This window comes from Orcinus orca, chromosome 5, assembly GCF_937001465.1.
Source record: "Orcinus orca chromosome 5, mOrcOrc1.1, whole genome shotgun sequence".
Taxonomy (NCBI): domain Eukaryota; kingdom Metazoa; phylum Chordata; class Mammalia; order Artiodactyla; family Delphinidae; genus Orcinus; species Orcinus orca.
The window spans coordinates 57,254,805-57,266,825 of NC_064563.1; the positions used below are offsets into that span (position 1 = coordinate 57,254,805).

The 12,021-nt window shown below is 34.2% G+C and overlaps 1 long non-coding RNA gene across 1 annotated transcript; it reads left to right on the forward strand.

The window, feature by feature from the left end:
* Positions 1-5,313: 5,313 nt before the first annotated feature.
* Positions 5,314-11,337, forward strand: LOC125964398 (uncharacterized). Its single transcript, XR_007477385.1, has 2 exons — positions 5,314-8,335; positions 8,475-11,337. It is a non-coding gene; the product is annotated as an uncharacterized LOC125964398 (long non-coding RNA).
* The last annotated feature ends 684 nt before the right edge of the window (positions 11,338-12,021 follow it).

Here is a 12,021-nt window from a genome sequence, read left to right on the forward strand (position 1 = left end):
GAGTGCTAGATCATTTTTTAACAGTTTGTTGAATTTTGTAAAAAATTGCCAAAGTGTCTTCTGAGATGACTGTGCCATTTTGAATTTCCATTAGCAATGAGTGAGAACTCCTGTTACTTCTTCACATCCTTGCCAGCATTTGGTGGTGTCAGTGTTTCAGATTTTAGTGTAGATGGAGTCGTAAAAATATCCAATCAGACATTTTCTTTTGTATAACTGATGAATTATTACATTTATATTTATTTTGATTATTGTTATTTAACTTACTGTGTCTTTTTTGTCTATGTCCTACTTTTTCAATGAACCATTTTTGTTTCCTTATTGCTTCATGTTGGATTGGGGCATTTGGGTTGTGTGCGTGTGTGTGTGTGTGTGTGTGTGTGTGTGTGTGTGCGCGTGTGTGTGTGTGTGTGTGTGTGTGTGTGTGTGTTATATCCCATCTTCTCACTTCTCTGGTTTGGAACTATTGTTTTTGTGGTTATTCTTGATGTTTACCATGTATACTTAAAGTGTAAAGTTGAATGGTAATTTAAGACTGGGATCTTAGAACACTTTGATATGATCATCTTTCTGATTTACTTGTTTTCATTTTTTTTCTGATTTACCTGTTTTCATTTTTTTAATTAAATTTTTTAAATGACTGCAATTTTGACATTATTATTATCATATACAGATAATATTTGTGTAGATTTATTTTTTATTCATTCCAGAAACACAGCTTATTCAAACACAATTATATTTTGGTGATTATTTCCTTTCAGCACTTTGAAGATATTTTTAAAATAGTGTTCTGGCTTTCATTACTGTTGTAGAGGAGTCTGCTACCAGAATGGCTGGTGTTCATTTTTAGATTTGACCTGCTTCACCTCCTCTTTTGCCTTTTCACCTGCAGTTTCAGCATAATGTGCTTGGGTGTGTGTTCTTTTAGTTGCTTTTACCATTTGAGCATTTTTAGTCATTATCTCTTCAAATACAAACTCTTTAAACTTTTCCTTACATTCTCCTCTGGCTCTCCTCTTTAATATTATCTTACATCTTCTCATTCTATCTTCTATAACTTTAAAAATTTTCCCCATCTTTTTCTATCTTGTTTGCTCTTTGTGTTCCAACTGTGTGATTTCTTCAACTCTGTCTTCCTCTTCACTGATTATTTCTTTGGTTCTGTCTAATTTGTTGTTAACATTTCCCTTTTGTTTTATTTTCTAATATTTTATTTTATTTCTGAATATTCTGTTTGGTTTCTTTTCAAATCTGCTGATATTTTGGGAATCTCTTGTAGTATTTAAGTATTTCTACTCTGTAATTAATTTTAAACAAAACAAAACAACCAAAGGGCATGTTTTATAGAGGATAGATTTTGCTCACCCCTAAATCCACTCTGACAGGTACATACCAAGATGCTTACACTGCTATGGCCACTTCTAGTAACCATCTGATTTTCCAGTGCTTTGAGAACTGAGCATGTCATATAAGTACAAAACAATAATTCCTTTGGCTCTCATAGCAGAATGTAAGATTCGTGTAGCAGAAATATATGTTCTTGAAGACAGGTTGTGACGCAAATAATTTGATACTATTCTGGTTTGACATGAGCTATGACAATTTATATGTTATTAAGATTTTTATTATATTTTGCTTTTGATAAAATTAAAAATATAAACCATAAAAGATCTAGGTTATGTATATTTTAAGCAAACAGTTAAGTAAGTTTAATGAATAGTTTATTAACTTTAAAATCAGTATGGGATTTCTCTTCATGACATGTTTAATTTTTAAATTTATTGCTATCAATTAAAAATAGATATATACTTATTACTTATAGAGTATACTATATTAATTTTTCAATTATACTAAGACATTGGGTACTGAACATTTGGTTAGAGCATTTTCCCTAATAGATCTTATTTATGCTTAATTGAATTGCAAATTTTACTACATGTTTTATTTCTGATACATTCCAAGTATTACCTTACCTATATTTATCTTTAGAATTTTAAATATATGATTCAATAATACTAAATGAGTTACTCAAATTTGACAATAATCTCAAGAGGCAATCTGATACAGTTAAATGACACAGGCCTAGTTTAAAATTATACTTCTGCTTTAAAAATAAACCTATATGAGCATATGACAGTTGTTTAGTTTTTTTGAATATCAATTTTGTCACTTACAAGATTAGGCTAATAGTGTTGCTATAAATATTAAATGAAAATAAAAACTTACATAGTGCCTGGTACCCAATATTTTCCCAAGAAATGAAACTTGTGATCATTTTTATTATCATTATGTTTAATGAGTAGATACTTGCAAGAATTTTGCATCCTTTGAGTATTTTTCTTAGAAGGTTACATTAACTCTACTAAACAATGTGAAACATAAAATAAAAATTATCCTTGCTATGTTTTTCAATATTATTTCTATTTGTTAGAAATGTTTATAGCCATTTTCAGGTATGAATTTATATAATATTGGAATTATGAGGTAGGTAGGATCTATCTATTACTGCATTTTAAGTATTAATGTCATTTAAGAGCTACTGTTTCCTCTTTTGTAAAACAAAGAGATTTATTTAACATAGTGTTTACAAACACTAATCTCTGTTTTTTGTCCTCTATCACTACTAATTTCTATTTATTGACACAACAAATTAATAACTTAATTAATCATATACATATTGATTGAATACATACCATGGAAAAATCACCAATCCAGATCTTATGAATTATTATAAGATGTAATTTTTGAAGGTGCAAGGAGGTTTTGATAGTGGAATAGCAACGATTAGAACTCAGTTTTTCTAAATCAGTTACATAGAATTTTTCACCATATCATATTGCTTGCTGTAAAATGTCGTCTCTGAGCTGAAGTTTCATACATATATGAAAAGTTCAATTGTAATAACTGATGTGGTAACAGTTCAAAACAAAGGGTGATAAGTGGATAAGACTTATATATTTAACAAGGCAATGAATGATTAATTGGCAAATGAACCATGAAGAAAATCATGCTTTAGCAATTCAGAGAAGGAAACTATAATTTGTTTTGTGATTTTATTAGCAGTGTCATATGTCTATATCTCTGGGATATGTCTGTTCTGGGATATGTCTTGTCTCCCCAATTAGACTGTAAACTCATGTAGGTAGGAACTATTATTTTTATTTTTCTGTATCACCATGAAACATGACATCAGGCATGATTGCTGAAAGTGCTTTTGGATTTAAACATCATTATAATTATTCCTTTTTAAAAATAAGAACATATTCTAAAATATAACTATATTAGTCTTAATACAGGATTCTCTTTAAATTATACTAGAATTAAATCTGTACTGAAATGTTTTCAACATCTTGGCCATACAAAAAATAAGTCAACTACTGCATGCTACATCTTCTCAATTATGTATGGGATTATATCAAATCTCTTTTGCCTAATGATGAATTTTTCACAATTTCAGCCATCAAAAAATATGCCACCATTGATAGATCGTATTATAGTTTTCATGAATGTTATGAACTATATTTAAAAATGGAAAGATTATAAGATTTGCTAACAAAAAAATTGCAGAAGGGAGCATATCACATGTATATTATACTTGTGAAGAGTAATTTCATTTGTATATCATTTTCTATAAGAAATACTTCTTTTAATAAGGAACAAGTATTGATCCAAGCAGAACTCATTAAATATGTAAAATTAATTATATTGTTAGTGTAGAAATTAAAAATATTCAACATCACATTTAAAAAAATGAACTTATTTTTTTTAATGTGATCAACATCACATTAAAAAAATCAACATTAAAAAAAATCAACTTCAACATCACATTAAAAAAAATCAACAAGTATTGATCCAAGCAGAACTCATTAAATATGTAAAATTAATTATGTTGTTAGTGTAGAAATTAAAAATATTGAACATCACATTAAAAAAAATCAACTTATTTGATGAATAATGTACATATAAAAAAGCATCCATTCTAAGTGTGCAGTTCAATGAATTTTGACAAATATGCATACCCTTGTAAATATGTGTACCCTTGTAACTATGTAACTGTATGTTTACAGTGGTTGTTTTAAAGTCTTTGTCTACCAATGCCATCACCTCTGTCATTTCAGGATCTGTTTCTATTATCTGATTTTTCTCCTGATGGGTGTCACTCTCCTGCTTCTTTGCATATCTAATGATTTTGATTAGGTGATTACGAGTGTTACACTGCTAAATATGAGTTTTATTGTTTTAAAGCTTGTTGACATTTGTTTTGGCAGCCAGTTAAATTATGATAAGCTGTGTTAGACAGGTTTAAAATATAGTTTACCCTAGGCTGGTTAACTTCTATTACTATGGTATTACACTTTTGGGTTCTCAAATGAATGCCTTAGGTGTTCAAGGGTGTCTCTACATTCTGGCTAGTTTGAGCTTTGGGAATTGTTGAGCTTACAACTCCCCTTCCTTGTTCTTTGCTCAGCCTCGTGGAGTTTCACCCTCTACATGCACCACTTATAATTGAGCAAACAACTCAGAGACCCCTGTGCAGCTTCTTAGAGCTTTTTCTCTATGTAGCCCCATCAACTGTAGTACTCTTCCCTGAAAATTTAACTTCCCCAGTTTCCTCAAACACTAATTTGTTTCTTCAATTTTGTGAGACTTCTTGCTTGCTTCATTTTCATTCTTCTGTGCTATAGTCTGGAAAGCAATTTTATAACATTTGCTTATTTCCATGGCATAAATATTCCCCCCATGGCTAATTTCAATCTACCAATGTGACATTATTGAACATAGGGTTGAGGAAAATGCACACCATCAGTTCTTGTGTACCACTAAGCTTAGAATATATGACAGTTAATTTCTTTTTGAAATATAGTGTCCTACTTTAAGTATGTATAGTCACCCATGAATTTTAAATCTTGAATAGTTTTCCATGTTTGCTTAGACAGTTTCTTTTACATAATTTCTATTCATCTTCAAATTAAGTTGGGTCAATTGATAGTTTTCTGAGTTGCACTAGATACCTTCTAAAAAGCTTTTTATTTTTTAATTTTTTTATTTTTTGCGGTACGTGGGCCTCTCACTGTCGTGGCCTCTCCCGTTGCAGAGCACGGGCTCCGGACGCGCAGGCTCAGCGGCCATGGCTCACAGGCCCAGCCGCTCTGCGGCATGTGGGATTCTCCCAGACTGGGGCACGAACCCATGTCCCCTGCATCGGCAGGCAGACTCTCGACCACCGCACCACCAGGGAAGCCCTAAAAGCTTTTTAAAAGAAAATCCAAGAGAAGGGAATTTTTGAATAATTTTATATGAATTTGATAAAATTTTTATTACATCCATAATGTTACCTGAAATTTTTATACAATATTTTTCATACACAGTATATTTTTGAGCCTGTCTTATAATGAGTATTTTAACATTGCTTCAGCTGTCCTTTCTTAAAAATGATGATTAGATTGTTCGTTTTCTTTATGGCAGAGTGAGCAGTAATGAGTGCTTTTTCTTTTCTACATATAATGTAGAAAAAATGTTATGAGTATTATTTTTAAGCATATTTTAGAATGGGATGTCATGATTAAAAAATCTGATCACAAAATAATGGTGTTCTGTTATACAGTTATCTGGATAATGTTTTTTAATTTCAGTATAATTTATATACAGTGCAATATTCAGATATTATGTATACTCATCAATCAGATTTGATGAATGCATATCAAAATATGAACACTTCCATCACTTCATTAATTTTCCTTGTGTCCCTTTTCAGTCAATCTTCCCCACAGAAGCAAATATCTATCACAAGTTATTTTGGCTTGTTCTAGAATTTCAAATAAATGAAATCACACAGTGTGTATTGTTTGACTAGTTTCACTCAGCATAACTTTTTTGAGATCCATCTGTGATGTTGCTGTATCAGTAGATTGTTTCATTTTACTTCCTAATAACGTTTATAAAAGCAAAACAAGTTTATTTATTCATTCACCTCTTAATAAATATCATAGGTTATTTCTGGTTTTGGGCTATTAGGAATGAAGCTGTATAAACATTTTTAAACAGGGCTTTCTATGGACATATATTTCCATTTCTTTTGGATAATTAATTAGGAATGTAAATTGCTGCGTCATAGGGTAGTTGCATATTCAGCTTTAAAATAACCTGACAAATAGTTTTCCAAAGTGGTTGTATAATTTTAGTTAATTTTTTAAAAAATGACTTAAGTAACTTAGTATTTGAAGTACTCACAGTTTTCTCAGTGAAACACCAAATTTTAAAACATAACAAATAAATAAGAATCAAGTAGTATTTTGTGGATAATTTACTAATTAGATGTGATTTAAAAGGACAACAAAATCATATCATTGGCAAAATTATTAAAGTTGTAAATGCTTATAGATTTCTACCTAAAATATATATGACTGACTTTCTCCTTAGTTCGTCAGTAGGGTTGAGACTTTGTGGTCAGTTTTTTACTCCTTGGCAATGTGAATATTAGGTTTAAAGCCCAAGGTTTTCATAGTTAGGGATGAACTTGTCTAATAATTCTTATTTCATCAATGATTATAATTATTAGAAACATGATTTTTTTTTGGTCTGATTTTGAAATTGTTAGCTTTCATGAATATTGTAAAGAGATGTGTTAATTGGTAATTTTTTGCAACAATGGCCAGATATTACAGGGGAAAATCTGGTTAAGTATCTTAAGGAAAATTCCATACTGTGAAATTTGCAAGTTTAGTGACAATCATTGAACTTACATATACTTTCTATGATCAAAGTTATGTAGTAAGTTTTTTTGGAGGAAGGATATGCAAGAGAAAGGTAGATATGCATCTCAGACAGGTATTCATTAACTCGTTCATGTAATATGTATTTGTCAGATGCCTATCATTTGCCAAACACTGAGCCAGGCAGTGGGTATACAGTATTGAATAAAATAGATCCCATCACTGAACTCTAGGAGCTCATTGTCTAGGAGAATAGACGGAAATTAAAGAAGCAGACATGCAAATAAAAATATCATAAAAGCTTGAAATAAGTGCTCTGAGGAAAAATTATGTGAGAAATATGAGAGTACTGTGGGTAGAGATAATACTTTTGATTTGTATGGTATATGTTTACTTTTGGGTTTGAACACTGTGAGGAGAATGTGGAGATACATCCTTCACGTGTGTATAAAGTTTGTGCTCTTCTAAATGATAGAATGTTTTGAGTTGCATAAAAATTAAAATATACACATGTGACATGGAAGTACTATGTAAATATTTCTGTTTAGATGTTTAACTAGACACACATAATTACAAATAATTTTGTGGTCATATATATTTACTATTGAATACATAACGGTCTGAGGATTCTTTCTTTACTTAATTGCGTTATACTTCTTTACTATTCTTACCTAATTTTAAACTTAAACCCTCAGGAAGTATTGCCCTTATGTATTTTGGTTGATAGATTAATAGCTTTATGGCTAATACTCTCAATAGAACTTGTTAAACGTAATACATCTGTTATAAGGTTTAAATGATACCTTCTTCCAGATCCTAAGAAAAGTACAAGTAATTATGTTCTCATTTTATTGGTACACCATTGCCTTTACAGTGACAGTCAAAAGCATTGTGCAGTGTAAATAGAATAAAATACAGTGATCTTAATCTGGAGAAACAGGTTTATTTTTTCCAACTGGAGATATCTGAAATGCTTGTCATAAAGAAATTATAAAAACATTTGAGTAGATGTTAAACACTACAAAGAGCTTGAGGGTAAATGCTTAAGTTTTTTCTTGGTGACTCCTGCATAAGTTAGCTTATGATCAGATAATCAGTTGTCTGGGTAAAAAAACAAACAAACAAACAAGTGTTTAGATGCTTAAGTATATATAGTGTAACACATTTGACTAGAAAAATCTGAATAATGGGACATTTAAAAAACTTATCCTTTGCTCTTATTTTTTAAAGCTAACATCTGATTTAATAACAATTTGAAAAATAGTTGAGAAATATTAAAAAGTTATAAAAGATGTTAGCTTTACTGATAATGATGTAAAAATTGTATTTATTAATCTGCCAGCAGATGTCAAATATAAATAAAAGCAAGTATTAAAAAGACTGGATGAAAAGTAGGCAGAAACCAGAAGGTATATTTGCATTTACATGGTTTGTCAGCCAAGAATATTTGTCAGTTTGTGTAAGGCAGGATGGCTGGAACCTAAGAAGTTTGTTTGTAAATTCTGCTAAATCCTTGATTGACCTCTGGACTATACATAGTATGCTATGCTCCAGAAGATCTTGTAGAAAGCAACAGCTGAAAGATTAAGAGGACTTTTCAGAGATTTCAGATACTGTCCAAGGTAAGAAAGATAAGAGTTTTAATCTAGCAAAGTTAAATATACCCTAGAACATAAATCAGCCTCTTTCAAAGATAGTAATAGAATTCAAAAACTAAAATGTGTCTTTCACAATATATACTACACAATAAAAATTTGCTAGGCAAGTGAAGAAACAGAAGAATATGAGCCAAAATCCGGAGAAAAACTGAATAGGGGGGACCTTCAAGATGGCAGAGGAGTAAGACGTGGAGATCACCTTCCTCCCCACAAATACATCAGAAATACATCTACATGTGGAACAACTCCTACAGAACACCTACTGAGCACTGGCAGAAGACCTCAGACTTCCCAAAAGGCAAGAAACTCCCCACGTACCTGGGTAGGGCAAAAGAAAAACGAAAAAACAGAGACAAAAGAGGAGGGGTGGGGCCTGCACCTTGGGGAGGGAGCTGTGAAGGAGGAAAAGTTTCCACACACTAGGAAGCCCCTTCACTGGTGGAGATGGGGTGTGGGCAGAAGGGAAGCTTTGGAGCCATGGAGGAGAGTGCAGCAACAGGGGTGCAGAAGGCAAAGCAGAGAGATTCCTACACAGAAGTTCGGTGCCGACCAGCACTCACCAGCCCGAGAGGCTTGTCTGCTCACCCACCAGCATGGGACGGGTGGGGGCTGGGAGCTGAGGTTCGGGCTTCAGAGGTCAGATCCCAGGGAGAGGACTGGGGTTGGCTGTGTGCACAGGGCCTCAAGGGGGCCTGTGCGCCACAGCTAGCCAGGACAGAGTCTGGGAAAAAGTTTGGACCTGCGTAAGAGACCATTGTTTCGGGGTGCGTGAGGAAAAGTGATTCAGAGCACTACCTAAACGAACTCCAGAGATGGGCGCAAGCGGCTATCAGTGTGGGCACCAGTGACAGGCATGAAACGCTAAGGCTGCTGCTGCAGCCACGAAGAATCCTGTGTGCAAGCACAGGTCGCTATCCACACCTCCCCTCCCTGGAGCCTGTGCAGCCTGCCACTCTCAGGGTCCCATGATCCAGGGACAACTTCCCTGGGAGAACACACGGCGCGCCTCAGGCTGTTGCAGTGTCACTCTGGCCTCTGCTACCGCTGGCTCACCCCGCATTCCCTACTCCTCCCTTCCCCTGGCCTGAGTGAGCCAGAGCCCCCTGATCAGCTTCTACTTTAACTCCGTCCTGTCTGAGCAAAGAACAGATGCCCTCAGGCGACCTACATGCAGAGGCAGGGCCAAATCCAAAGCTGAAACCCAGGAGCTGTGCGAACAAAGAGAAAGGGAAATTTCTCCCAGCAGCCTCAGGAGCAGCAGATTAAATCCTGACAATTAACTTGATGTACCCTGCATCTCTGGAACACCTGAATAGACAATGAATCATACCAAAATTGAGGTGGTGCACTTTGGGAGCAACTGTAAACTTGGGGTTTGCATTCTGCGTCTAATTTGCTTCTGGTTTTATGTTTATCTTTGTTTAGTATTTACAGCTTATTATCACTGGTAGATTTGTTTATTGATTTGGTTGCTCTCTTCCTTTTTTTTTAAGTATATGTATATTTTTTCTTTTGCTCTATTTGTGAATGTATATGTGTATACTACTTTGTGTGATTTTGTCTGTATAGCTTTGCTTTTACCATTTGTCCTGGGGTTCTGTCTGTCTGGTTTTTTTGTTTGTTTGTTTGTTTTGTTTTTTATTATAGCTTTAGCACTTGTTATCCCTGGTGGATTTGTTTTTCTGGTTTGGTTGCTCGCTTCTTTCTCTCTTTCTTTCTTTCTTTCTTCTTTCTTTCTTTCTTTCCCTCTCTCTTTCATTACTTCTTAATTTTTAATAATATATTTTTAAATAACTTTATTTTATTTTATTTATTTCTTCCTTTCTTTTTATTTTCTTCTGGGCTGTGTGGCTGACAAAGTCTTGGTGCTCCGGCTGCGTGTCAGGCCTGAGCCTCTGAGGTGGGAGAGCTGAGTTCAAGACATAGGATCATTGGAGACATCCTGGCCCCACGTAATATCAATGGGTGAGAGCTTTCCCAGGAATCTCTGTCTCAATGCTAAGGCCCAGCTCCACTCAATAACTAGCAAGCTCCAGTACTGGACACCCCATGCCAAACAACAAGCAAGACAGGAACACAACCCCAGCCATTAGCGGAGAGGCTTCCTAAAATCATATTAAGTTCACAGACACCCCAAACACACTGCCAGATATGGTCCCACCCACCAAAAAGACAAGATCCAACCTCATCCACCAGAAAACAGGCACCAGTCCCCTCCACCAGGAAGCCTACACAACCCACTGTACCAACCTTAACCACTGGGGGCAGACACTAAAAACAAAGGGAATTTTGAACCTGCAGCCAGCGAAAAGGAGACTCCAAACACAGTAAGTACAGCAAAGTGAGAAGACAGAGAAATACACAGCAGATGAAGCAGGAAGGTAAATGCCAACCAGACCAGACAAATGAAGAGGAAATAGGCAGTCTACCTGAAAAAGAATTCAGAGTAATGATAGTAAAGATGATCCAAAATCTTGGAAATAGAATGGAGAAAATACAAGAAACATTTAACAAGGACCTAGAAGAACAAAAGAGCAAACAAACAATGAAGAACAACAAAATAAATGAAACTGAAAATTCTCTAGAAGGAATCAATAGCAGAATAACTGAGGCAGAAGAACAGATAAGTGACCTGGAAGATAAAATAGAGCAAACAACTACCACAGAGCAGAATAAAGAAAAAAGAATGAAAACAATTAAGGACAGTCTCAGAGACCTCAGAGACAATATAAAATTCACCAACATTCGAATTATAGGGCTCCCAGAAGAAGAAGAGAAAAAGATAGGGACTGACAAAATATTTGAAGCGATTATAGTTGAAAACTTGCCTAAGATGGGAATGGAAACAGTCAATCAAATCCAGGAAGCACAGAGAGTCCCATACAGGATAAATCCAAGGAGAAACATGCCAAGACACATATTAATCAAAACATCAAAAATTAAATACAAAGAAAAAATATTAAAAACAGCAAGGGAAAAGCAACAAATAACATACAAGGGCATCCCCATAAGGTTAACAACTGATATTTCAGCAGAAACTCTGCAAGGCAGAAGGGAGTGGCAGGACATATTTATAATGATGAAAGGGAAAAACCTACAACCAAGATTACTCTATCCAGCAAGGATCTCATTCAGATTCGATGGAGAAATTAAAACCTTTAGAGACAAGCAAAAGCTAAGAGAATTCACACCACCAAACCAGCTTTACAAGAAATGCTAAAGCAACTTCTCTAGGCAGGAAACACAATAGAAGGAAAAGACATACAATAACATACCAAAACAATTAAGGAAATAGTAATAAGACCTTACATATCAATAATTACCTTAAATGAAAATAGATTAAATGCTCTAACCAAAAGACATAGACTGGCTGAATGGATACAAAAACAAGACCCATATATATGCTGTCTACAAGAGATCCACTTCAGACCTAGTGACACATACAGACTCAAAGTGAGGGGATGGAAAAAGATATTCCATGTAAGTGGAAAGCAAAAGAAAGCTGGAGTAGTAGTTGTCATATCAGACAATATAGACTTTAAAATAAAGACAATTACAGGAGACAAAGAAGGACACTACATAATGATCAAAGGATCAATCCAAGAAGAAGATATGACAATTGTAAATATTTATGCACCCACCATAGAAGC